Genomic DNA, 24656 nt, shown 5'->3' with positions numbered 1-24656 from the left:
AGAGTGTAGTGATAGGACAAGGCATAAATGTTTTAAACTGAAAGAGGGGAGATTTAGATTAGATATTAGGACAAAATTCTTTCCTGTGAGGATGGTGAGACACTGGAACAGGTTTCCCAGAGAAGTTGTGGATGTCCCCTTCCTGGAAGTGTTCAAGGCCAGGTTGGACGGGGCTTTGAGCAACCTGGTCTAGTGGAAGGTGTCCCTGCCCATGCCATGCTCTGATCCCTGGATTATAAAGTCCAATCTCACTAATTTTCACCCTCTCTCTGTTTCATCTCAAAGAGGACTTAATAGAAATATAGCTGAGATAACATCTATGTATTTGATAAAAGCAGTTATGTAACACTAGGAAATTATTTATGATTCTGTTGCAATATATTATAACTCAAAGTTAATTGTGCCTGTGTTATTTATGGGCATTGTATACTCTCATGCAGTATCCTTGTCTTTGTAATGTCTTTTAACTACTCACAGTGGGTTTCCTGGTCACTTGATCTAACTTTGTTTCTTTCTGAGTAACTTGTTAGACTATGACCTTAAAGCAAGGATTTCCAAGGAACTTCATACTACCAGCAGGATGTGACCCAGTGAATAAACAGGTACTACTGCTAGAAGACCCTATAGTATTTCAGATCATGACAGCAAGTACTGAGTGAATGAGATCCTCTGGAATTCTAAACTTATGGATTCCTTGAATCGCCTTATAAGTTAGAGAGCTCCAGTTTTCTTCTGCAGCATAGCAGATGTTGAGCCAGCTCACAGAGGTACACTTCATGTTATGAACCAAGGAGAAAGGTTCTAGTTGGGGAGTACCAGGCAGATAAACCAGAAGGCAGAAGTCAGCTCCCACTGAGTGCTCTTCTAAGCAAGGGCAGCATAAAGTTGTCCCGCACTGTGCTCCTGCTCTAACTCATAGGAACCAGGAAGAACAATCACCAGACAGCTGTTTCTCAGGGAAGTTGTAAAGTGGTGGGTTTCCCTACACATTCATGACAGCTGGTCTGTTGGATATGCTCTGCTCTTCTCAAGGTCCCCTCAACCCTCCCTTTTCATCAGCTGCTTCTCATCAGTACACCTATTACCTGTGAGATGGTGTGTCTATTTATTAGCAGGCTCAGGGGAAGAGAGGTGCTTTTCCCTTAAGTAGCTTGCCTTTTTCTGATGATGGCTACAGATGGAGGGACTCCTGACAGGCTCAAAGTTCTCCCCAGTGTAGGCAGACCGAGGCTGCTTTCTACCTTCTTTTTCTAAAGCAAGCTATTGACCCCTTTTACTCTGATCCATTTATAATGTCATAGTGCTGAACAAGATAGTAGGAGGCTTGTTTCTCAATATGCTTTTTTTCCATCAATTGTTAAGTCCTTTTCAGGCTAATGGTGCCGTTACATATGGAAATCCTTCACAAACCCCAAAATTTGTTCTAAGAAGTAAACAAAGAAAAAGACAAAAGGGGAGGGAAGGATCCCCCCCCCCCCCCCCCCCAAGTAAGTTAGTCTTGTTAACCAAGTTTTATTCCTGTGAATAACAGTCATTCTTTTGTTATGGATGCAGATGTTGTTCTCCCTTGTGGAGAAAGGAAAGGGTGATCTGTAGGCCAAAGTGTCAAGCCTTTACTATATACAGGGTCTTGCCTGTAAAATATAGTCTGGTTTGTGTTTTCTTTTCTCCATAAATCAATACACCTACTTTGATTAATAATGGTCCTTACAGAGAGTGCTGTTTGAGACATATAAAGAGTAGTTCCACTGAGTTATGTCGTCTTAATTTCCTTACCTGTATTAGTATATTAACTTGTAGTTAGCTCCTCTGCACCTAGCATTACAAATGTTAAATGGATGATTTTTCAAATATTTCCTTCCACCTTCTCTCTCTCTCCCAATTATCATGTTCTTATTCACAGTGTAATAAAGATAATGGCATAAATCTTGAGGAATTATTTTTACTGAGGGGTTTTTCTGTTTACTTGGTATTTTTAAATGGCTTGCCCACCTGCCATCACTTTATACATAGTCATTTTGGCTGATTATTACATATACTGTACTACATTTAGAAAAACTCCCCTGTAACCATGGTAACTACTTTTGCTTAGGCACAGTTGAGCACGTGGGTTCATTTTAATTTAGCTGAAAAAATAGAGAAATACTCTTGAAAGCTCCTGAAATCATTTGTGTTATTATTGGCTTTCATTTCAGGTTCAACAGAGAGAGAATTGCTCATCACCTCTCTCCTTCTTGCTTTCAATGATTATTTTCTTTTCTTTTTTTTTTTTTTTTAAACTTAATAGGTGTGGTCTGTAAAGGGTTTATATAAAAGTTTTGTGAGGTTTTTCATGGGCAGCTTGCCTTCCTGAAGGTAAAAATGTATTTATGATAAGATTAGCTTAACCAGGAGCAACACTGCAACATTCTTGTCTTCTCGGTTATAGCAGAGATAATGTGGTCCCCTGTAATCCAATTTCCTTATACACTGTGCCGACTTGACCCAAAGTCTTTGCAAAGCTACATGGGATTAGGCTATAAGAACCTGAAGAAGAGCCAAGAGGACCAAAGGGACAAGAAGTACTGGTACCACTTAATTGTCCCTTTAGCTTTATGGAGACTTTGAAGAACATTTCCTGATGTCCAGCTGTGCAAAGTGTTTTCTAGGACAGGCATATCCAGAAAGCAGTCTTGAAAGAATTTCCTTGGCAGATGTCTCTGCTCTGTTGATACTGTGGTAGTACTGCCTTCCGAGTTATCAGAGAGAGAATAGCAAATACCCATTTCCTTCTGAAATTACTGGTTCAGCATGAAAACAGGAACTGACATAATTTCATTCTGATCCAAAGTTCAGAAAAACTCTTGGAAAGAGAGAGAAAACTGAACCCTTAAGATCATCTTTGTTGCAGGAGAGTAAAAGCTGTTCCCTGGTGACATCCTTGGGAGACCTGTGTGCATTCAGTGCTCTAGTTCTCATTCAGGACAAAGCTTGGGACTCCAAGTTACAGCTCACAATCACAAATTTTTATTTTCCTATGATTCAGAAATCAGAGAGCAAGCTAATCAACATCCAGCTGACCAGAGCCTGCCAGCTGGGATGGTAACCAGAACAAAGTAATCTGAAATACTCCTGTCTGGTGGTGAGCCCAGTGCATGGGACCTGATAGTCTTCCTTATCAGAGCAATCAGGCTTGAGTTCCACGGGTTTCTCCTCAGTAATTATGCGACACAATGTTGGTATCATTACCATAATTAGCTGAATAACATTTGGGAAATCTGTCAATATTTCTTGCTCACCAATTGACAAAGCATGTGCAGTGATTTGACTGCTTCTGCAGATGGTTGTACAGCATGTTTTATAAATGTTCTGGTTTGTTGGGAATTTTTTGTCTGTCAGAGCATTATTTATTCAGTCAGTCTTTTCAGTGTTCAAATGAATCTAATTATTATTCCAAGAGTTAATAACAATATCTCTTTCTTGCTGTCTGTTGCAAAGGACAGTGCTGCATATCAACCCCGGTAATGCCTAATGTTGAGCTTTTTATATCAATAGGAATTTTACTGTAGAGATAAAGGCACTCCTCTGCAGTAAGATGATGTCTTAAGACAGCTTAAGGCTGGTTTGGCCTCATGCTGTGGTTAGCAGTGACCAGTTGAGGCCTTTAATCAGTAGTCCCTAATTTCTGCTATTGTTTCATTGCCTGTGGTGCCTGTAAAACACTAACTGTCTCAGAGAAGTCCTCCCTCTGCCTTCTTGCCTTTAGATACTTCAAATAGCTGCTGCCTTGCAAAGGGTGGGGAGAAATCAACAACCCTTCACTCAGTTGTGACTACTTTGCTTCTTCTGAGTGACAAGTGATTGATTTGCTTCATCTCCCACTCAAAGGCAGCCACAGCTTTTCTATTCATATCGTACAAAGGGAAAAGAAGAGAGAAAAGTGTTATATGAGAGGCAAATTTGAGGGCACATGTCAATCTGCATAGTTCATCACTCAAATTAGCTGATGCTTTAATGAGGATGTTTAAGAAGCTACCAAGGAACACAACCCATACTGTTAGCTACGGAGCTTTGTCACCAGATGTTTATTTTACCTGTGCTGAAATGAGTATTCATTCTCTTTTATCAAAGACTATAACTCCATTGAAAGGATTCATAAGTCTAATTTATATTAGTTACTGGATTCCCTCCACTCATTAGTTCAGGAGGACAAGGTAATTGTCAACACATTTAAGAGAATGGAACACTTGCCTGGAAGTGGAGAGGCATTTCTCTTTATTAAAAAGTACAGGTTGAAGACAAAACCAATATTATATCTATTGCAAGTGCTACATATTGTGCTTTTTGGAAGCTGTGTTTTGCTTATCTTAATAACATACTGCAAGGTGGTTTTTTGTATCATCCTTTAATTAAACAGTTGAGTAAGGTGTTGTTATTAGGATTATACAGAAGAACAACTAGGGAGAATTTTTGTCTGGATCTAAAGACAGAGAAAAGTCATAACAGATTGGAGTACTACTTAAGTTTATTACTGTACTTTATCAGAGACTGATTGTCCTGGTTTCAGCTGGGATAGAATTAATTTTTTTGAGCTGGGAGAGAGCATAGCCAGAGCCGAGTGCCTGACCCGGATTTCAGCCAGGATGGAGTTAACTTTCCCTGAGCTGGGAGGGAGCACAGCTGAAGTGCCGGGCCTGGGTTGGCCATTGGATATCATGTGATGTCATGCTCATTATATAAAGGAGGTGGGTTTTCTCTCTCTCTTCTCTTGCTGCCAGGGGTGGGTTGGGTGTCGGTTGGTGGGTAGTGGGCAAGCTCATTGTGTGTTACCCATTTCGGCTTTCCGTTATTGTTTTGTTACATTACAATCACTAATTTTTATTATTTTTTTTTTAATTTCAACCTACGAAGTTTTTTTCCTTTTTGTCCCTCCCCTATTTCCCCAGGCAGGGGAAAAGGGTGAGTGAGCAGCTGTGTGGTGTTTGGCTGCTGGCTGAGTTCAAACCATAACAGTCTTCTGGTGCTCAGCGTGGGGCTTGAGGATTGAGATAACGACAGATTGGGTCATAATGTCAATCGGTTGGATCCTTAAGATTTTATCTCCTCATTTGCTGTTTGTAGTCCCCATGCTGTTGCTCACTACACATGAGAGTTGGATTAAGATTTTGTTTTTGCTGTACTATGTAACACTGATTTATGGCATGATGAAGTCATCAGTCCTGGGACTATTTACAATTGTGTTTTAGAATTTTGGGAATTTCAAATGTCATTGGAATGTTTACATTAACTTGGATGTCTTACTGCTGGGAGTCAGCATGTTCCTGCATGTGTTTCAGGCTTTGTTCAGGGTTAAGCAACTATTTAAGAGTGTCACCTGGAGATCTACACCAAGATTGGAGAATTATGAGTGGCTGGGGTGTGGGATAGCATGGGCAAGAACCTAAAACAGTGGGCACCTCCTGTGTATTGGAACTTCACTCCTGCACAGGTACAGAATCCTGAAGAACTAGTAGAATATCTGGAAAAAGTATGTTGTCACCCGGGTAATTCCAGAGAGGCACAGCTCACTGCAATGTGCTGGGGCTTAGACCACGCTTACCGAGTGCTATTGAACAGTGTTCAGCACCCTCAAAGGGAAGAGAAGGGCTCTGGATCTGGTAACAAAATGACAGTCGTTGCAGCTACTCCAAAGCCACAACAGAAACTGCAGTCACTACAACCTCTGGCAGAACAGTATTGCAGCTAATCCAACCCCGACAACAGGCGTTGCAGCTGAACCAGAGGACCAACCAGTGATGGTGTCAGTTGCTCCTGTACATAAGAAGAAAACCACAAGAAAATCCTCTTGTAATGTGAAGGATGGACCAGGCCCATCACAAGGACAGGAGGAGGAGGAGGCAGAACCAGTGGTAATTACCCAATCCTTATCCTTGAGTGAGCTGCGAGACATGTGAAAGGATTTCAGCCGCCATCTAGGTGAACATCTCATTACCTGGCTGCTCTGATGCTGGGATAGCAGGGCCAGTAGTGTGGAATTAGATGTCAGGGAGGCCAGGCAGCTGGGATCCCTGTCTAAGGAAGGGGACATTGAGAAAAAAATTGGAAAAAGGACACAAAATCTCAGTCTCTGGAGCTGACTCCTGTCAAGTGTGAGGGAGAGGTATCCCTTCAAGGAAGATGTTATGAGTCATCCAAGTAAGTGGACCACTATGGAGAGACGTATTCAATACTTGAGGGAGCTAGCCATGGACTATGACCCAGATGATGCACGGCTACCCACAGATCCAAATGAAGTCCAATGCACCCAGTCCATGTGGCAGAAGTTTGTATGGAGCACACCATCATCATATGCCAATGCATTAACAGTAATGGACTGGAGAGATGAAGAGAGATCAACAGTGGATGAACTGGCTCGCTGACTCCAACAATATGAAGAAAGTGTCTCTTCCTTCCTCTTTGCGGCTGTGGAGAAACTGTCTCAAGAACTCCAGCAATTTAAAGAGGATATGTCCTACTTCCCACCTGCATGGACTAGGATCTTGGCTATTAAGAGCAGTCATTTCCCTACTTGAGAGAACAGGTATACACCATGGGGGAACCTGTGGTATTGCCTGCATGACCATGGAGAAGACATGAAATGGGAAGGAAAACCTACCTACCTCCTAGAAGAGTGGGTACATGAGTTGGAAGGGAGAACAATGAATTCGGGTTCTTTCAGGAGAAATGCTGCTCCAGTTTCCAGGAATCACTTGCCCAAACAAAGCAGAAAGGTCAAATTTGCTCACAATGTTATGAGAAGAACTTCTTATTTATATTCACAAGAAGTAAGTGACCAAGATGAGACTGAAACCTGTGCATACCACACTAACCCATTCATCAATAGTGGATATTATGACCAACATTAGAGGGCCTCTGCCTGCAGCCAGGTGGGGACAGGGACAATCGAGTTTATTGGACTGTGTGACTTCAATGGCCTGGCACGTCTGACCCCCAGCAGTATAAGGCTCTAGTGGACACTGGTGCCCAATGCACCATAATGCCGTCAAATTTTAGAGGAGCAGAATCCACTTGTATTTCAGGAGTGACACTGGGGTCTCAACAGTTGACTGTATTGGAGGCTGAGGTGACCCTAACTGGGAATGAGAGGGAAAAGCACCCATTGTGACTGGCCCAGAAGCTCCATGTATTCTTGGTATAGAATATCTCAAGAGAAGGTATTTTAAGAACCCAAAAGGGTATTGGTGGGTTTTCAATATAGCTGCCTTGGAGACAGAAGAATTAAACAGCTGTCTGTGTTACCTGGTCTCTCAGAGGGCCCTTCTGGTGTGGAATTGCTGAGGGTCAAAGAACAACAGGTGCCAATTGCCACTACAATAGTGCACTGACAGCAATATTATACCAACCAAGACTCTAATTCCTATCCATGAACTGATTCATCAACTAGAGAGCCAAGGAGTCATCAGCAAGACTCGCTCACACTTTAACAACCCCATATGGCCAGTGCAAAAGTCTAATGGAGAGTGGAGATTGACAATAGACTATTGTGCCCTGAATGAAGTCACGCCACCACTGAGTGCTGCCATGTCAGATATGCTAGAACTTCAATATGAGCTAGAGTTGAAGGAAGCCAAGTGGTACACCATGATTGATATTGCTAACAACCTTCTTCTCCATCCATTTGGCAGTAGAGTCAGGCCACAGTTTGCTTTCACCTGGAGGGGTGTCCAATACACCTGGAATCGACTGCCCCAGGGATGGAAACAAGCCCCACCATTTGCCACTGATCCAGACTGCACTGGAACAGGGTGAAGCCCCAGAACACCTGCAATACATCGATGACATCATTGTATGGGATAATACAACAGGAGAAGTTTTTGAGAAAGGGGAGAAAAGAATCCAAATTCTTCTGAGAGCCAGTTTTGCCATAAAGCGTGGTAAGGTCAAGGGACCTGCACAAGAGATTCAGTTTTTAGCAATAAAATGGCAAGATGGACGTTGTCAGATTCCAATGGAGGTGATTAATAAAATAACAGCTATGTCCCTACTGACTAACAAAAAGGAAATGCAAGCTTTCTTGGGTGTTGTGGGTTTCTGGAGACTGCACATTCCAAATTACAGTCAGATTGTCAGCCCTCTCTATCAAGTGATCTGGAAAAAGAATGATTTTGTATGGGGCCCAGAGCAACACAAGCTTTTGAACAAATTAAACAGGAAATAGTTCATGCAGTAGCCCTCGGGTCAGTTTGGGCAGGACAATATGTTAAAAATGTGCTCTACACTGCAAATGGGGAAAATGGCCCTACCTGGAGTGTCTGGCAGAGAGCACCAGGGGAGACTCAGGGTTGACCCCTAGGGTTTTGGAGTCGGGGATACAGAGGATCCAAGGCTCACTATACTCCAACTGAAAAAGAGATTTTGGCAACATATGAAGGAGTTCAAGATGCTTCCCAACTGCCGGTGCTGGGCTGGATGTTCAAATGGAGTGTCCCCTCTACACACCATGCAACCGATGCCATGTGGAGTAAATGAGTTGCACTGATCACACAATGGGCTTGAATAGGGAGCCCCAGCTGTTCAGGAATACTGGAAGTGATTACAAATTGTCAAGAAGGTAAAGATTTTGGAATGGTGCCAGAGGAAGTGGTAACACGTGCTGAAGAGGCCCCACCATATAATAAACTACTGGATAATGAGAAGTGATATGTCCTGTTTACCGACGGGTCCAGTCACATTGTGAGGAAACATTGAAGTTGGAAGGTGACTGTGTGGAGCCCCACACGATGGGTTGCTGAAGCTGCTGAAGGAGAAGCTTAATCAAGTCAGTTCACAGAGGTGAAAGCCATCCAGCTGGCCTTGGATATCGCTGAGCGAGAAAAGTGGCCAGTGCTCTACCTCTATACTGACTCATGGATGGTGGCAAATGTGCTGTGGGGGTGGTGACAGCAGTGGAAACGGAGCGACTGGCAGCACAGAGGCAAACTCATCTGGGCTGCTGAATTATGGCAAGATATGGCTGCTCGGGTAGAAAATCTGGTTGTGAAAGTACGCCATGTAGATGCTCATGTACCCAAGAGTCAGGCCAATGAAGAACATCAGAACAACCAACAGGGGGATCAAGCTGCTAAGATTAAGGTGACTCAAATAGATCTGAACTGGCAACACAATGGTGAACAATTTATGGCTCGCTGGGCCCATGACCCCTCAGGCCATCAGGGAAGAGATGCAATATATAGATGGGCTTGTGACCGAGGGGTGGACTTAACCATGGATGCTATTGCACAGATAATCCATGAATGTGAGACATGTGCTGCAATCAAGCAAGCCAAATGGTTAAAGCCTGCTTGGTGTGGAGGATGATGGTTAAAATATAAATATGGGGAGGCCTGGCAGATTGATTATATCACACTCTCACAGACTTGGTACGGCAAACGCTATGTGCTTACAATGGTGGAAGCAGCCACTGGATGGTTGGAAACATAGGCTGTGCCCCATGATACTGCCTGGAACACTATTTCAGGCCTTGAGAAGCAAGTCTTGTGGCAGCATGACACCCCAGAAAGAACTGAATCGGATAAGGGGACTCATTTCCAAAATAATCTTGTAGACACTTGGGCCAAAGAGCATGGCACTGAGTGGGTATATCATATCCCCTACCACGCACCAGCCTCTGAGAAAATTGAGCAATACGATGGGTTGCTAAAAACTACACTGAGAGCAATGGGTGGTGGAACTTTCAAACACCGGGACATGCATTTAGCAAAAGCCACCTGGTTAGTCAATACCAGAGGATGTGCCAACCAAGCTGGCCGTGCCAAATCAAACTACTACATACTGTAGATAGGGATAAAGTCCCCATAGTGCGCATTAAAAATACGCTGGGGCCCTGGGTAAAGGTAAACCCATGAGTGAGATTACTTTTGCCCAAGGACCTGGGTGCGCTTGGTGGGCAATGCAGAAAAATGGAGAAGTCCGATGTATGCCTCAAGGGGATTTGATTTTAGGTGAAAATAGCCAATGAAATTAACTGTCAGATAACCCTGTTACTGCAATTAGTGCCCCACAACATCCTCCTGCCACACCCAAGGCCACCTGCTCTACTGACTGAGCCAACTCTGCCTCATTCCTCCAGCCTTAAGGATTGTCGTGACAGATGGAACTTGGTGGACTAAATGAACCCAGTAGACATTTCCCATAGACTAAGGGAATGATATCTGTGAGACCAAGGAAAGGGGTGGTGTTTCCTTAGAATGTATTTGGAACCTGAGCATAATGTTAATGGTGTGGAATAAGGGGTGGAGACTGTCCTGGTTTCAGCAGGGATAGAGTTAATTTTCTTGAGCTGAGAGGGAGTGTAGCCAGAGTGTCTAACCTGGATTTCAGCCAGGATAGAGTTAACTTTCCTTGAGCTGGGAGGGAACACAGCTGGAGTGCCAGGCCTGGATTGGCCATTGGAGCATTCCATATCATTTGACATCATGATCGGTATATGAAGGAGGTGGATTCTCTCTCGCTTCTTGTAGGCGCAGTGAGATCTTCATTCTGTTAGGATCACTGCTGGGCATGGACTGGGTGTTGGTCAGCAGATGGTGAGTAAGTGCCTTGTGTGTTACCTGTTTGGGTTATTGTTTTGTTACATTACAAACACTAATTTTTTGGTTGTTGTGGGTTTTTTCTTTTTGTTTTTTTTTTTTTGTTTTTTTATTTCAACCTAAGAGGTTTTTTTTCCTTTTTGTCTCTCCCCTATTTCCTCGGGTGGGGGAAAAGGATGGGTAAACGGCTGCATGGTGTTTGGCTGCTGACTGAGTTCAAACCACGACACTGATGTTGCCCATAAAACTAACAGCATCTTTTGGTACCTATTTTTAATGTTCTAACGCTGTCTGATTCTGTAGTGGTATGTTTTTTAAAAAAAGGGAGGCTAAATCTTTATATCTGGTAATATGATTCTAGGTATTAAGACAGAAAATAAACAAAAGGATAAATCTTAGTAGCAGAACTAAAGAAAAGCCTATTTTTATATGCTGATAAAATCACAGGGAACTGAAAGAAGTCAGATGCAAGCAGTGTGAGATTATATTAATTTTCATTAGGATTCTAAGCTGTCAATATATAATTTTCTGGGAAGTGCAACAGTCCAAAACAAAACAGTTTAATTTTGTTAGAGATGATTGGACTATTCATACTTTTGTACAGTGAATCATTTACTGGTACATTTTTAGAGTTATCTTAAATTGTATGTAAACACAGTGCAACTAGGGAATGTTTCAAGCATACTACTTTTACTCTAAGATTTTTCTTGTGTGATGTTCCTATGACTTTCACACTCAATATTGTATTTGTATGGCTGTAGTGAATGACGATGCCACCATTTTAATCAGGGTGTGCTCACTCTGCAGGACAGCAGGCCTTGTGCCAGGGAGCTCGGAGTGTAGTGAGACAAGAGGTACAAACCGTTCATTGTTTGCATGATGCTTGTGATGTTTCCTATTATTGCTGGCATAGTGGCAACTGAACCAGAGAATTAGTCTTTAACATAGGCTCCTGCAACAGGGAAAAGTCACTAAATGCGCTGTACTCTTCCGTCAATTTCTTGTCATTTTCTTGCTAGCACTCTCTCACTCTCATGTCTTATAAACTCTCTGTGTCCCATAGTCAAGTTGTCCATGGTCTCCTGAGTATGCTGTCAGTAATGTACTAAGGGGTATGTCAGAGGCCATCCACTGCTCAGGAATGGATTATCAGTATGGTCTTTCTGATGGCAGGCCCCCTCTTGGGCCTGGTTGGGTTAAGGCCCTACTACATATGATGAGTGGGGCCAATGACATCCTGGTCCTTCTCCCTGAATGTGCCATGGGATAAGGCAATGAACATTGCATCTGCCCAGTTTCTCTGTGGGGCCTGATGTAGCCTTATGTTGTGCAGAACTTTCTCTATTTGTTTCAAAAAAACCTGCTTCTGTCTCCTTATTTTTAACAGCTCAACATTTTCTGTGGATTGGGCAGACAAAAGGGCATGTTAGCAAACAGTTGTAAGTATGTTCCAAAGAAACCTTTCCAGGATCTTCCCCTTCCCTCAGCAAAGAGAAACAGTGAGGTGAAAGCACACATGGACTAGGAAAATGTTGGCCCCCTCTGGAAGGAAATGGAAGACCTTGTTACCTGGCATGTGGAAGAAAGCTGAGGTATTCAATAACTTCTTTGCCTCAGTCTTCACTGGCAAGGGCTCTGAGCCACACCGCCCAAGTTGCAGAAGGCAAAGGCTGGTAGAATGAAGAACTGCCCACTGTAGGGGAATGTGGCAATTGAGGCACGGACTCTCCATGAAGTGCAGAAGGAAAGACCCTTTATTATTACAATAGTACATATTTATGCTATGGTTAAAGCTCTTACTTCATAATCAGCAATTAGACAGCTATCTACCTTTTCTCCTATCAGCATAAGACTACTCTAACATGTGCTGTGCAGACCAATCAACTTCTTGTTCACATGCTGTTCACGCGGTGGTAACTTCTCACAGTTCAGTACTTTTCCACATTTCAGTGTTGCAGCTGTCCATTGTTTTTCCCTGCCACCTCGGTACAACTCGGCAGTTTCTTATCTTTCTCCCAAGGCCTGTTTCTCATCAAAGCCTTGCTGCTTCTCAGGGGCTTCACAGAGCTGACAGATTGATGTCGACTTGCCTCTCTCCCACATGGGAAGATCACGTTTAAGACCATGTCAGAAACCTCATGGTGCACAAGTCCATAGGACCTGAGGAGATGCATCTGCAGGTTCTGAGGGAACTGGCGTATGAAGTGGCTAAGCCACTATCCATCACATTTGAGAAGTCATGGCAGTCCAGTCCTCTGACTGCAAAAGGGGAAACACAACTCCCATTTTTGAAAAGGGACAAAAGGAAGACCTGGGGATCTACAGACCAGTCAGTCTCACTCTGTACCTGGCAAGATCATGGAGTGGACCCTCCTGGAAATGATGCTAAGGCACATGGGAAATAGGAGGTGATTGGTCACAGTCAGCATGGTTTCACTAAGGGCAAATTGTGCCTGACAAATCTGGTGGCCTTCTACGACAGGGTTACAGCAATGGCGGATAAGGGAAAAACAACTGATGTCATCTACCTGGACTTGTGCCATGTATTTGACACTGTCCTGAATGACATCTTTGTCTCTGAATTGGAGACACATGGATTTGTCAGATGGACCACTTAGTGGGTAAGAAACCAACTCAAAAAGTTGTGGTCAACAGCTTGATGTCCAAATGGAGAGTAGTGATGAGTGGCATTCCTCAGGGTCAGTGTTGGGACCAGCGTTATTTAAAATCTTTGTTGGTGACATGGACAGTGGAGTTGAGTGCACCATCAGCAAGTCTGCCAATGACACCAAGCTGTGTGGTGCGGTCAATACACTGGAGGGAAGGGACGTGCCATCCAGAGAGACCTGGACAGGCTTGAGAGGTGGGCCCATGAGAACATCATGAAGTTCAGCAAGGACAAGTGTAAGGTCCTGCACATATTTCAGGGCAAGCCCAAGCACAAATACAGGCTGGGCAATGAGTGGATTGACAGCAGCCCTGCGGAGAAGGACTTGGGGGTGTTGGCTGATGAGAAGTTCAACATAAGCCAGCAAGGTGCATTTGCAGCCTAGAAAGCCAACTGTATCCTGCACTGCATCAAGAGAAGTGTGTCCAGCAGGTTGAGAGAAGTGATTCTCTCTATTCTACTCTACTGTCTTGAGAGTCCATGTAAAGTACTGCATTCAGCTCTGGGGCCCACAGTATAAGAATGACACAGACCTGCTCAAGTGAGTCCAGAGAAGGGTCACAAAGATGACTGGGGAGCTCAAGCACCTCCCCCATGAGGACAGTCTGAGAGAGTTGGGGTTGTTCAGCCTGGAGAAGAGAAGGTTCCGGGGAGGGCTTATAGTGACCTTCCAGTACTTAAAGGGGGCTACAGGAAAGATGGAGAGGGACTCTTTGTCAGGGAGTGTAGTGATAGGATGAGGGGTAACAGTTTTACACTGAAAGAGGGTAGATTTAGATTGCTAGAAGGAAGAAATTCTTTCCTGTGAGGGCGGTGAGACGCTGGAACAGGTTGCCCAGAGAATTGGTTGCCCGCTCCCTGGAATTGTTCGAGGCCAGGTTGGACGGGGCTTTGAGCAACCTGGTCTAGTGGAAAGTATCTCTGCCCATGGTTGGGGTTGGAACTAGATGATCTTTAAGGTCCCTTTAAGGAACCCAATCCATTCTATGATTCTATAATTTTATTTGAAGGCCTTAGTGACTAGCTTCTTGCATTTTTCAGTCATCTCTGCAGGTTATAAAATTCAAGTGGTACAGACTGAGGGTAAGAGTGATAGAAATACCAGCCTAAGGCATGCAAGACAGTTTTGTTTCCCTGTGTGACCATGGGTTTCATCACATCACCCTGCTACCTTCAGTTTCCCATTGCTTCTGGTCTTTGGAAGGATATTATGAGGGTAAATTCTCTGCAATATATTGAGCGCTTACAGTAGAAAGGAATATTCACAGTGTAGGTATTAATACCTTAATGACATTATTATTTACTTCTGTGTATTTGCTTTTTTGATAATTATCATACTGATATGAATGGTGCTGAGATTTCTAGGAAAAGAATCCCATAGGAATTCAAAAGTAATTTACCTGTCATTGGGACTGTTTTTCAAATGTTACAGTTTAGGTGTTTGTGTAGGTTTTTTGGGATTTGTCTTGTCCAATTGCAGTAGAAACCATTCCTTCAAGACCCAATTGAAAAGTTTCTTAATTCAATAGGACTAATTACTTTGTTTTCAGTGGTCACTGAAACAGGCCTTTGGGAAGAGATGTCAGGTATTAACAACTGTCAATACTGAAAACTGATATTTACCAGGCATGAACTTTATGAACGCTTAATAGAAATAAATACCATCAATATTGATAACTGGTTGTCTCAATCTGTACTAATAAGCCTTGGTGGACAAAATGCTGCCTCTGAACTCTCCTGCTCACCTCAGGTGAGAGCATGGTACCAGCTGTACCAGCAGCTGAGAGCATGGTACAGTGTGGGTAACAAATGCCTTCTGGCATTGTCCTGACTTCTGCACCTGCAGGAGCAGCTGCTGAGCTACAGTGAGGACAAGCTAAATGAAATAAAACTTGGCTGGAATCAGCTGCTAATAGCTACTGCCTTTGGCTCTTCTCCTATTTCTCTTGAAAATTCAGTGGTTTTTCATCCTATGGCCCACAGATCCCATCAGAGGAAGCATCCCTGTTGCAGTGCTAATGAGTCAGGGAAAAGCAATTAAGGAAAGAGTCTAATGACATTGCCTGTGTGAGTTCCTGGCACTTGCTAAGTGGTGGCCTCCAGTTCATGGGAAAACTTTAAGGTGTCCACAAATCAGTAGATGTTGTAAATGCTTTGTAAATCACTAGCAAAACTCTCCCAAGTCAGAGCATGCAGCCACAGGTTCTCCTTCTGATGAACCTGACCATTCTTTTTTTGTATTTTATAGAATTGCTTCTACCGTAAGAGAAAGCCACAACAGTGCTCAGAGTCACAGAAGACAGCTGGCTACCAGCTTGTTGTGCTCTTGCATGGTGTTGCCAAACTTGGAATTGTCTTACACCCCTTTGATTCTCCTCTGTATGGACATGCCTTTTTGGTTAAGGTGACACACAAACTGTATATTTAGACACCAGTTCTGCACTAGTGTAGTGGCTGGATCCCATTTAATTCAGTGTGCTCAGGACCTGGTCTTTATTCCACTTTATGCTGTAACAGCTGGGAACATAAAACTAGTTCTCTGGTGGTGCATATATTTTATAAATATTTAATATGGAAAATAATTCCCTTCTCAATAGCAAGAATAAGGGAATCAGTGTGTGGGTACATCAGATATGGTCTTCTTTTTGAGAAATAGCTTTTCTGAGTGCCAATTTAAATTTTATCTACTTTGTAAAGCACTGCTGAAAAGCAGCAGATTTAACAGTTTACCACTATGCATATAATAAAGTGGAAACAATCTTAATGTTGATTTGGGATAGTTGTCCATCTAATAACTTTAAAAAAATCACTGTTTGATGTGACTACAGAATTGACCACAAGGAATGTGGATTGCAGAAGTTATTAAGGTCAGACACATATTTTGCTTGAGTCATGAGAGGGAGTATTTGTTTCAGAAGTTTCATGTTCAAAACATGGAGAAGTAATCCCTGGCAATTCTCATCAGCGTCAAGTTTGAGGTTGCATCTGTAACAAAATTCTGCTGTCTGAACCTTTGTGTTGGACCTTCCTGTGTGATGAACTATGAAATTTCCTCTGAAAAATAACTCTTGTTCCTGCAAAGACATATCTCCAGAAAAGAACTGGTCAAGCTTTCATATTTTAGCACCAGAAAAATATTGCTCTGCCTCTGAAATTCCTACTTGGTTAAGTTTTAGTTGGGACACGTTGTGAAGGCTGCAATTTCAGCAGGAAATGACTAGATGAGGGACTATAAGACCGCAGTGCAGCTGAGCTGGGGGAAAGAAAAATGTTAAGGACTGTTTGCTGTCCTTAAAGCTTCCTAAAGAAATATGAGAATGTGAAAAGGCTGCTTTTTTATCTCATAGAAATTTTTTTTTACACTCGAAGGACAACACAGACATTTCTAGGTGAAACACCCTGTCTCCTTTTGAACAATGTCTCATGATGACATTTCAGAAGGAGAAAAAAACTACTTTATACATTTACAGTGATGGGGCTACGAATGGGTTGTTTTCTTCTAATTGAAGCATCTGCATTATCAGTGTGTGTATCATAAACTGGTATCTCTTATACACTTCTATTAAGTATACTAAATAACTAGTGATGAACACCTTATTTTAACGTAAAAAGTTTTTAGAGAGTGACATGAGCTCTAATACACAGACTTTGGCCAGATACTCCATGTGCTGCTGCAGGTCTGATTTATTATGCTTGACCTTTTAGTGAATTATGTTCAGATAAGTGGGATATCACAAGTATCTTGCTCATAAGTAGTCTATGGAGTCTATGAGTCTAGGAACTGGTAAACGTCCATATTATATTAATTGGAGTACCTTCATTTCTGCAAATAGACCTCTTCAGTCCTTGCTAGGAATAATTCAATCAAATATCATGCTCAGGTGCACATTTCCTCACAGAAATGTTTCTTTCTAACCTCTTCATATCTTATTCTTTCCTATATGAAAACTGGCTCTGATTAGGGCAAAAAAATCTGACAACCAGGATGAAAGAGGTATTTCTAGGGCCTTCACAAACTTGCTTACTTGCTAAACTTCAGGATTTTTCAGTTCCATGACTGGTCTTAAATTTTAGTGTTGGGTGCAGGGCCTCACATGAAGGACAGGGTAATTTTTTTTCTTCTGTGTAATGAAATATTTTTATTTAATCTTGACCTGGGTTTTAGTTGAAGTACTACCTTGTACTCATACAAAGTTTGCTAAGATTATTGCACAGACAATATTGCAGGCAGAGAACATCTTTTTCTTATACTAATGTACACATAGACAAAAGATTATTTATTTCCCTCAGGTTAGCCTCAGCAAAAATAAGTTTTTACAGGACCGCTCTCCAAAGGTTTTGCTTAATAAAAAATTTGTTGGGGGAAAAACAAAAAGAATTCCAGAGAGTAAAGAAAGATCAGATTTTAAATGGCAGAAATTTTAGGCATTATGTAAGAATATCAGATTAATATATACAGGGAAGTTAAGACTGTTACAGATTTTTGTCAGGTGTGATCACACAGCCAGGGGCTTGTTGAGCCACATTTTCTCCACATTATCTGTAAGGCAGGGAATTTGTGGGAGTCTTTTAAACTCTGCCCTGATTTAAACCTGCTGAGCAATGAGGAGATCTGCTTTCTGCATTGCACATCTTGAAAAGAGGTGATGATGACGAGAGCTGGTATGTTGATCCATGAATTAATAGGACAAATCGAATAGTGAAGAAAATAAATCCTTATCACCAGCTACATCTCAGCTTTGTCTCAGGTATCCTGAGTCCCTTCAAACAGGACCTCACTTGTACTCAGAGCTGCAAACAAAACTGTGTTTTAATGTATGTGATGCACTTTTGGACTGGGCTGCAGAGAACTTCTGGACAGATTCACAGGTAAGCTGAAATGAATCTCAACCCAAAGGGTCTGGATGCATTTGAGGAGCCAAGACTGAATGGTTGAATTTGGACTTCAGTGTGCTCAGCACAGCTTTTGTAACAGCAGCTCTGGCACCTGTGCTGCATCTGGAAAGAGCAGAACAACAGTTGTTTTTAAAGCATCTGTAAATCTTTGCTCTTATCAGGCATCCTGCCTCCAGTCACCTGGGGGGGTGGTGGGGAGGACAAAACATTGCTTTTGTGAAATATGTTCCAGCAAATGTATTGGGGAATAATGTTAGTCATACAGCAGGCATTTTGGAACTACAGGCACGAAGAATATAAAGCCTCTTTGCTTTCAAACCTCTCTCTAAAAGCACTTTTACTGGATTTTTTTTACTCTGGACTTATTGTGTGCATTATACAGACCTTAGCTCCCATTTGATGCATTCTCACAGAATAAAAATGGTCAGTGCCGAAAATGAACAATAACAGCTTCTTCTGTGGAGTTGACTCACAATAGTGTCACACTTCTTTTCTGTGAGCTTGGCCCTCTTGAATGTAAATGCCGTGTATTTTTGTTCGTGTGCTTGCATACATACACATACATTACAAAGAATGGTTGTAGAGTAACTTTCAAACACTAGCAACCACATTGCATATTAACACCCTTGGAGCAGGATGTACATCAGAGCACATCAGAAGTGGCTGATGTGCTAAGGCAAACAAAATACTGTGAACTAGGACAGCTATTTCCAGCAAGCTGGAAAGGGAATAATGTTGTTCTTGCTCCTTCCCAGCCCAGCGTGGGATGTTCCTCTGAAATGTTCCCCTCAAGCTGGTCTGTGTGCTGTTGGAGAGAGGAGGGTGTTGACTGACTCAGCGATGAGCATGTTGCCTGTCTCTTCTCCAGGTGATATCTGGGGCTCTTTTATTGTGTCTTGGCAGAGTAAGGGACAAAAGGAGTAGCAGCAGCACCCAGCTCTGGTGAGCACGTTGCTAAAATGGTGGCAGCTTTGAGCTGGTAGTGTGAAGGACGAAGGCCTCCACGCTGAAGAGGGTCTCACAGAGGAGAAGCAGATGAAAGTGCCTGGGGGTGTTGATGTGGAAGGAAGAAAAGAGGGTGGACTAGAGGGTGGAGAGAGCATGAGCAGCAGGATTTGCATGTCTTGTGGGAGAACCGGTGAAGGAGACGGGGAAGGGCAGGCATGAGTTTGAATGTGTCAGCAGGAGAGAGAGGTGGATCTTCCCATCTTAACTTCTTCCCATCCTCCTCCAATTTCAGGCTCTGATGATTTTCTTCACCTAGACACCAGAAGATGACTATTTAATCACGTTTTTATTTAATCACTTATCTTATTAGTGTTTGGAGTGGTTAGTTTATATTTATTATAACATTTGCTGCAGCCTCTGCTCTAGGATATTCACACATAGACAAGCTTTAAATAACCTTAAGTCCCTAGTGAAATGGCAGTATAATGCTCTGAGAGCTTTACAGTCACAGATGGTGCTGAGGAAATATTTCACAATGAATAATTTATCCAACAGACAAATGTAATGTTCCCAGCTAGTTCATGAACAGATCATGAAATTATTTGTTATTCAAAATTATTCATGATTTTTTCCCAGCAAATGGTCCTCTGCATCTGGTACATTACCAGTTTCTTCCAATAATTGTGATATGCATTTTTTGCTCCATTGGGAGTTTCATAAAATACTAACTGCTCTCTCTGTTCTCAGACAGTTGGGTGGTGTATTTACTGCCTTGAAATATACTGTATGGAGAACCAGTCTACATCATATGGCTAGCTGACAGGAAGATTAGATCGGTATGACTAAAAAGAGGAAATGAAAGAAAAACCCACAATACAAATGGTGATATTATTTCCTAAAATGTTAGGTAAGCATGATTTTAAAAACAGATTTTGTTTTCATAATGCACTATGTAAGAAAAATAAGTAGCCCCCAGTCTTTTCAAAATGAGGAGCATTGTTGAACCAGATCATTATTTATTAAGACAGATTATCTCAGTTTCCAGAAAATTATTGATAGGCTCAAAGTAATGCTATGCATGTCTGTCTTCATAAGGGAAATCTATTCAGAGTAAAAGACTTATTTCAAAATGGGGCTCCCAGGAGTACAATTTGTATTCTAAGAGCAATATTCTATTTCACTGACTACAATAGTAGTAATCTGTTAACCTCTGAGGCAGCACAGCAGCGGTGCGTCATAAATAAAGCTGCAAAAATTGATGAAAACATATAAAAATAATAAAAGCCTCAGAGCCACTGCTGAAGAATTTGTTCAGGAAATGGAAAGCTCTTTTCAAGGGATGTGAAGTGGCAGATAATGAAGCTTGAGTTTTTGTATAAATACAGAATAAAACCATACATTGAAAGGGAATTGGTGAAAGCTATAAACCAACATACCTTAAATGATATCTGGGACTATGTTTTAGTAAACCATGGCAGCTTCAGTCTGTCTCAGTCACAGAATCTGTCAGATCCCCCAGCAAGACCAAAGTATATACTTTTGAAGTGGTTTATTGTCACTGTAAGGTTATCGCACTCTCTTGTTTGAATGCTGTCTCTAATGAACCCTCTGCTCCATCACACAAATCCATGGGAATGTGGTACTACTCTGTATCTGGTTGAGCTGCTTTGTTTAAGATTTTAATCTTAGCTACTTAACTTCAAGTGTTAGCTAGTCCACTTTCTTGGCTAGGAACCTAGATATTGCCCTTCAGCTGTAGTTCCCTTAGTTCCTCTGTGTGTCAAAGAGTGGAGATATTCTTGCACCATTTGACCGAGATTAGAGGGGCTCTGCTTCACACCACTGTGGAGGTAGAGCCGAGGAAGTCCTTATGCTTTATGGGTATGGGAGTCCTCTGGGTATTTCTGCACCCAGATAAGCTGTGCAATGAAAGCATGTTCCATGAAGTCAATGTTTCTCACAGAGGATTTGTTCCAGCTGTATTTACTCACTGAGACCAAACTGAGCCCTCCTAGCTGATGGCAGAATGAGAGTGAGGTATCCGGTTGTGGCAGTGAGAATCTCCCAGGTAGTTTCCACTGCTTCAGCTGCTGTACGCAGCTAGAAACAAGCTCTGTGAGCTGGGAAAAATCCCAGCCAAGTGGTAATACATCAGCATACACATTCGTATACAGAATGCAAAGGAAGCTGTTTAGAAGGAGAAGCACGTAAGTCTCCCAGTGGATAATAGTCATATCTGGCACATGGAGACCAAATAGTTTTCTCAGTTGGTTCCTAACAAAGATTTTAGTAAGGTAGAATTAGGAGAGGACTCTAACTGATGACTGTCTCTTCTAGCCACATTACAGAAAAGAAAGGTTATCATTTGAAACCTCTTCTGCAGAGATCATCTCCAACGTAACCCAGTTGATTTCAGTAATGTTTGGACTACCTGAACAGAAATTTAATAGGTTAAAGCAACAGTTTTGTTAGAAAAAGGTATTTCTAAAATGTACCCCGTTTCAAAAGAGCTGAGTCTGGAGGGGGAGCATCTCTTGGCATGTCTTTTGAAAAAAGTTTTATTTCCCTGTCAAAATTTGTGGAAGACAAAGCCCCACAGTCTCATGCAAAAGGTCTGGTCTACCTGCTTCTTTGTACTTCAGAACATGAGTTTGTGGTCTAGATTTATTAAAAACAATTCCAGAGCAATGACACCTTTGAGAAATGTGAAGAAACAATACATGGTAGACTGGGGCAGTAGGTAATATCAAAGCATCCAAAACTGTAACTTAGTTTGATCTGAGGGGCAGGGAGGGTGCAGTATTGGGAGAAAAAGAAAGAAAAAAAAGCAATTCCCAGGTAGGTTGGAACTGATTTTAGGGTAGAAAAAAACCAGTGCTAAGTACAAAATGGTCATTAATGAAGTAAAGCAGAAATGACAGAAGACAACAAAAGAAAATGGCATTTCTAATTTGGGGACATGCACATTTGTATTTTCCATTAGGGAGTTCATTTACGATTTCTTACAAAACTGCTGAGCTCTGGTCTGTTTGGAAGCCCAGCGTGGAACAACCAAAAACAGATTAGGAAGAGACTGACATTTCATCACTGCTATGATACAGGACACAACTGTACAGAAAAGGTAACAACCTTGTAGTCTTTGGCAATTTAAGCTGATTCCACTCTCTGGCTGAGGGACATTATGTGTGTACACATCTGGACATACATCTGCACACCAGAACTGCATCTAGCCTAGTTTTAGCCTTGTAACCTGGTAAATATGGTATCGCTATCACTAGTAAAGAGGTAGCGGGGTTCAAGCTAACCTGCAAGGTCACAAAATTGTCAGCCTTTGTCAGAGTTTGGGGTGTCCGGAGCTTTGCTTGAGCTTGTTTAGCTGTAGCTGCAATTTTTTTCTAATTGTCAGGTGGCTATTGACTAATTTTTTACTTTTTTTTATAACTATTTGATGTAATCATAATTTTTATATGTCTAGTAACAAGTAGTATTTTTTGTAGAATGAAATATTTATGTCCGTAGCATTATGATAGTATATAGAGGAGTTACAGGTATGGTGTGATAGCAAATACCTTGCAAGCGGGGACACAGTGGAAACAGCCTGTGTGTGTGGGGTGAAGTGATGGGATGATAACCAAGGAAGCACAGCAAAGAAGTGAAGTCCAGGTTTCTTTTTTCTTTTTCTGAAATAGTTAGATCTAGATTAGTAATTCTTTGAGTCAGTTATTCAGCTGGTTAAATTACATGAACAATAAATTTTTGACTTGGTGTTTCATTTTCGCTCATGACAATAATTTGAGTGTAGCAAAGTAGCTATGTCTAAACCTGAGAAGAGCTTAACTGTGCCACTGAATTTAAGCTATTTTTAATTCATCTCTCCACTTACGTCTCTCTTCAACTACAACCCCAATACTTTGTCAGCAGGGCTCAGTCCAGGCTCATTAGTTCTGCTGTGCCACTTTGCTCCTTCCCTGACAGGATTTTCAGGCTGCTGTGATTTGGACACATTGAAGGGGTGCAGGGTAGGAAGTGACAGGGGCAGGAGGCTACTGGGGTGACATGATGAGCTGGTAATAAGCATGACCCTGCCTGGGATCCTTGTAGAAACAAAGGTCAATGTTTTAACCTTTCCCACCCAAAAATGCAGAGCTCCTTTTTTGGCAAGTACATATCTCACTTCAAATTTGAGTTGGAGCGAGGAGGTGGAGGGCAGCAGGTGTGGGTGACAGGGTCATTTGGGTTTGAACATCTGTACCTGTATTAGCATGATAGTGAAGATGTAATATATGGGCCCATTTTGCCAATCCTACCTAGAACACGTCACAGACTCTTACCAGAAACAACTTAAAGAGACTGAGTTCACTGGCTTTGGATTAGGAGCTAGATGACTTTGTTTTGAGCCACGCTGGTGAGAATGCATCATTGCAACTGCAAATGTATAAAAGAGTAATTCAGACCAAGAGACTGCTCCCAGAAAGGCAAAGCAAAAGTTCCTTCTAACTTCTGTGGGTATACGGTTAAGCTCAATAGCCTAGCAGATGTTGCTATGCTATTAACGTGTTCTAGATGCACATACACATCCTGATTGTATTCCTAACAGGAATTCTTCAGGAACTACTTTACATGTGAAAGTGGTTCACACATTTACTGAGTGACATGAAATAGTACAGTGTACTTTGGGTACCGAAGCACAAAAACCTCAACATCATTGTGAGGAAAATAATTCCTGTAACTGGAAAGACATAAGGAGAGAATAATGAAATTCTGCAGTTTGCCTGCTGGTCAGCTTACAAATGAGAAGCTTTGTCAAGGGTTATCATCTCAAGCACTGTAGTATAATGGGGGAGAAAATAGTTTTACTGACCTGTGAAGAGTAATCAGAACACGGTAACAGAAATAGGTCGTCATACATAGAAGCCCCCATATTTACTTGCTCTATACAAAACATACAAAATTAGATCTATATTTAGATAATTGCTCTTGATTATGTGTTATGAAGAATTGCTAAGTAGGCGAAAGAAATGCAAGTCAGACATAAAATTTTATTACCTGAACTTTAGTCTTCTGTTTATAAAGCTCACTAGAATGAAGTTTTATTGTGGAAAGTGCTGGAGTAGAACATGTCTGGGGTAAATGAACTGGTGATTTATTTATAGAGGAGACCAATGGATTTGTGACATGAAGTAGTCTTATTCAGCGCTTTTGCAGTGAATCTTCTCAGTTAATTTTTTACTTCTATTACCTTAGAAAAAGAAAAATCTGAAAATCAACTATTTTTCTTTCCCCTTATTAAAATATTTAAATATTTGCATCTTTATGAAACTGGGATATCAATCTTCACAAATTTCAGATTCTTTACAGCACATTTGATTTAAGCATATTCTGTGGGATTTTTTTCTTCATTTCGTAGCCACAATTCCAAATGTGCATGGATATTCTCAGATAACTTCTCTACTTTGGAACACATCAAACTTCAATATCAGCATTAGAGTTGGGATCACTGATCTTGGGCAGTTGTGTGTTCACCTTCCTGAAGTAAGAGTACCACGTGTGCTGTTTCTGAGCAACCAAGCCCCTCA

Source organism: Strix aluco, chromosome Z, assembly GCF_031877795.1.
Source record: "Strix aluco isolate bStrAlu1 chromosome Z, bStrAlu1.hap1, whole genome shotgun sequence".
In the NCBI taxonomy this organism is placed as follows: domain Eukaryota; kingdom Metazoa; phylum Chordata; class Aves; order Strigiformes; family Strigidae; genus Strix; species Strix aluco.
This window is presented reverse-complemented; position numbering follows the sequence as displayed.